The sequence below is a fragment of the Crocodylus porosus genome, unplaced genomic scaffold, assembly GCF_001723895.1.
Source record: "Crocodylus porosus isolate Cpor-Errol unplaced genomic scaffold, CroPor_comp1, whole genome shotgun sequence".
NCBI classification, from domain to species: domain Eukaryota; kingdom Metazoa; phylum Chordata; order Crocodylia; family Crocodylidae; genus Crocodylus; species Crocodylus porosus.
In genome coordinates, this window is record NW_017728948.1 from 17,958,103 (window position 1) to 17,962,563 (window position 4,461).

The window sequence follows — 4,461 nt, forward strand, 5'->3', positions numbered from 1 at the left end:
GTTGCTGGGCCTGGTAGTTCATCGTCTCCTCCGCCCTCATCTTCCCCCTCCCCCGACGAGCCTAGTTTAAAGCCCGCCGAAGGAGGTTCACCAACCTGGAAGAGAACACACGCTTACCTTTAGGGGAAAGGTGGAGCCCATCCCATTCCTGGGTTACTGCTGCTGCTATTCCTATGGCAGTCAGCTCTTCCTTGATGGCAGCAGCCCCACAGATGGGTTCCCTGCAAGCTGACCATAGTGCTTGGTTTCTACAGCCTGCCCCCTCCCTCCACTAAACACACATACATACTGGGTCCAGGGCTGTACCTGGTCTGGCAGAGGTCTCCAGGGGAAAGCATGATTCTGCCTGAATCACTGACCCTCCACTCCCAGATTCACCAGTGAGTGCAGTGCTGCCCTGCCTCATTCCTAGGGCCAGGCCAGGGCACCACAGAGTTGCCCCTGCTGTAGTAAAGACTCCTGGTGCCCCAGCCTAGTTACACTACGGGGATTCTGATATGAAGTTTCAAGAGATCTATAACACTGAGATTCCACTTTCTTCTTGTACCCCTCACTGTGCTACAAATAGAAAACTAGTATTCTGGTACTCACAGAACTGTAGTCATTGGCTTCCTGCCCCAACCTTGCTTTTTGGTTTGAAAGGCCAAAACAAATAGAGGAGGGTTTCTGTTTAGCTTTAAAGCAGTTAGATTTCTGATCATTCTTAACTTTTCTGTAAGCTCACTCCTAAGAGAACATTTTTCTTGCTTCCACAGTAACTCTCTCATCAGTTCTTCAACGGATGTGACCCTGGAAAAATACTTAATTTTCTGCTTGATCAGATTAAAGACTGAAAATTATTTTTATTTTCAGTCATAAGATAATGTGAATCAATAAATGACTTCCCACCACATAGGCTTGTGTGATTTCTTTTGATGGATTTTATAATGTGTCATCATAACCATGCAAACTTCCTGGATAGTCTATGATGGTACACCCTTATCCATTTCTATAGTGTCAGGGTACTTCTAAAATGTCCATAAGCACAGTATTTAAATACTGGTACTGTATTGTCTTTTCCCACAGCATACCATATACACTGATATTCTATACAGTGATCTATGCATACTGTATATACATGCACACACATTCTGTACCGCATATAATTGATATTTTATTTCTCCCTGTAGTAGGGTACCTTGGGGGTTGCAACGAAGCCGAAAGTAGGCAGAAGGTGATTCCAAGCCTGACTCAATGGACTGAGCCATCTGGTGATAAGTAGTTGTTAAAAGGTCCCTGAGAGGGATGAAGGGGGAAGACAGAAGGTTATGGGGCTGGAGGCAGAAGCCTGTGCCAGAGTCGTCTCCCTGGGTCCGAGAGAAGAGGAAGCTGAGCATAGCTGAGAGAAGGTGCGAGCAGGAGGGTAGGCTCCTGGACAAGTCCAAATCACCATGTCAGAGTTGCTGTTCTCCCAAGAGGTCTGGGAAAAGACTGTGAGTGATGTGAGTGAAGGTGAGAGACTGTGAGTTTGCTGGAGGGAATAAAAGAGGGAGTGGGAAGAGTGAGAAGAGTGCAGGGCTAGTAGCTGCACCACTGAGCCCGGGAACTCTCTCCCAGTCTGGGAAAAGATCCTATGTATGGCATTTGTGTGTTGTGTTGATTGTTTATGTTGATTCCTACAGGGAGGGAGTTTGCCACAGGGAAACAAAGACAATCTGAGCAAGCAAATCCCTAACCCACTATACTCCCACTGTAAAATAATGCATGGCATGATTAAATTATTTATACTGTGCTCTCTTTTTCTATTTCCCCCCCATCATGAAGGGATCCAAAGTCAATTAAAGAGCAATTACAAGACAAAGTTCTGTGTAATGCATCAGTGTGGCAGGTGCTCCATCTCTCTCTCTCTCTATCTACACACACACACACACACACACACACACACACACACACACAAATAAATGACAAGATTATCTACTTTTAATTAATAATTTCAGGGGAAAAGTATGGATTCATCCAAGTACTGTTTTACTAATTCCATTGATGGGGATAGCAGTTCAAGAAAAAAAAATGACTACACTATCGTGCCCATGTGGTAAAACCCTGGCTTCCTTGAACTCAGTGGCAAAACACTTAGGGGGTATTGTCTATACAATCAGAACCAGAAGCACAGCCACCTTAGCACAGGATTGGACCTGGGTTACTAAAGTCTAACTGAACCAGCATGATGTCTCAACACAGCGCTGCCTTGCTCCCATGGCCTCAGAAAACAAGGGATAAGTTGTTTTCTTGGTTCTATACCCAAATCTGGAGCCAGGCTAGCTTCCCCATAGCAACAACATGCTGACTTGGCAAAACAATCAATAACTCAAACTCCTCTTCAGGAAAGGTAGTAGCTGAACATTTCACTTCACTGCTTTCCTAAGAGAACAGTAGGCTAAAATGCACCCTAGGGACTGTCCTACAAGAGTCCAGTTGTAAGCAAGCAACCCTTCCTCCTGCCCCCTGCAATTTCTTTGGAAGACTAATCTGCAGTTAATCCAGATGACATTTAGAAATAAGCACTGTAAAGTGGCTTTTAGGTAAAGTACTTAGTATAAATCGTTAATGTGTTAACCTGAGGGCACAAATATTGTTTAAGCCTTATGTCATTAGAGTCATAAATGGTTATGTATATTTGCTCACTTGATGGTATTTTGTAAAGATCCCTGATGCTAAGAGATGTTGGGCTGAATAGTAGCCTTGGATAGCTGTGTTTTAGTGAGAGACATGAATTCAGCCTGGAATATCTATTCCCTGGAATCAGAATGATGTTCATAGCCTTTTACATATTCATCTTGAAAATATAGGAAAAAAACATTGCCATGTAAAATGTTATGAAAAAAACTATTGTTTTTATCTTAGGCTTGTGTCCTGTGAAGCTACACTGCTCAGTGGATAGCACACTCTCTGGAACTCCCCTCTTTTCAGGTCAAAGCACCAGACCAGTGCAAGGTAGAATTGTCCCAGTACAGGAACTGTGGAAGGAAGTCCCTGGCTGCTCTACAGGGAGTTTCTTGCAATCTCTAACATGATTTGGGCCAGCGAGGGGGAAAGTATATCAGGACAGAACTCTGTATACAGCACTGTGGACTTTCAACACAGCATCCGTATGGCATTCCTGTAAGGCTGCTGTAATTTAGGCAGGTCTCCAGATCTGTGTAAGGTTCATGGGGAAAGCTTCTTCAATGCTTAGAAAAGCTAGAGACTGGGAAGCTACAAAGGTGGTTTAAACCAATTCAGAAGCCATCCTCTGTCCCTCAAGGCTTCAAACTCTCTATGAGGAGACTTGAGGTGCTCCAGAAAACCTTGTCCCTGTATTTTTGTACTAGTTGTGTTAATTGCCTGCTAGCATTACAGCAAGGTCCTTCAGCCTTTGTGTGTCTCAGTTCCCTTACATTCAATTATCTTTATCAGTTCTTTGTTCTATACCAAACCAATAGCAAAACCCTTTTGGAGATTTCTCTGCAAGCTGGCTTGGCCATTGTCTCCATCCTTTTATCTGCCTCCACTTCAGGATCACCTTTATCACCTCCATTTCTTCTGTAGCCTTGAGTGTACCCCTACTCATCTCCTATATGGCTCTCTTCTCTGTACTTACTGTTTTCCCCCCAACCACAGTTGCAGGTCAGACTTTGCCAGCTACATCTCTGCACAATACAGGCTTGAAAGACTGAACTAAGAGCTGAAGGTTATCTTTTCAAGCTGCTTCTGAAACAATGCCATTTTTCCAGCCAGCACGACTTGTCAGAATAGCATTCTGTACCATTTTAAAATCAGTTTAATTCTGGTTAGTAAAATGGTCTCTAATGAATGTGAGGATCTTGTTTTTGGACATTTTTTTCTTTTTTGCTAGGCATGGGGACACAAGTGTGTTGTCTGGGCTTCAGTAAGAAATTGAGGGCAGTGTTTTTTTAGAAGTTTAATCATGCACACCATATCATGGATGCAGGGAAGCAACCCACCAAGTGCCAAAGCAAGGATCTCCTAACTTTTGTTCTTGCTTTCACTTTCTCTCATCCCCTCACTGTCTTAGGCTACTGTGCTGTTCTCCAAGATGATATTGCCATTTTGCTTTCAAATCCTACTGAGAATGAGAAAAGACTTGTTTGTTTGTTTCTTTAATGGAATATATTTTAGTGAGTTTATTTATGTAGGGCCTATTCTAATAAATCCTGCATAAACAGACTGATTATTTGAATGGAGGGCTGTGTTCACTATTAGGGCTGTGTGAAGGTTCAGTCGCCGGTTCAGCAGCCAAATCTCCAAATCTGAATTGAATCAGGAGACCCATTAATCTCTCCGAATTGAAATCAGAAGACTTCAAATCAATTCAGAGAGAGTTGATGATTTGGCCATAGACATAGCTTTATATGTTTTTTCTACATACCTTAAGGTACCAGGCATGGCTTGTGAATGCAGAGATGCTGGGGCGGATGGAAC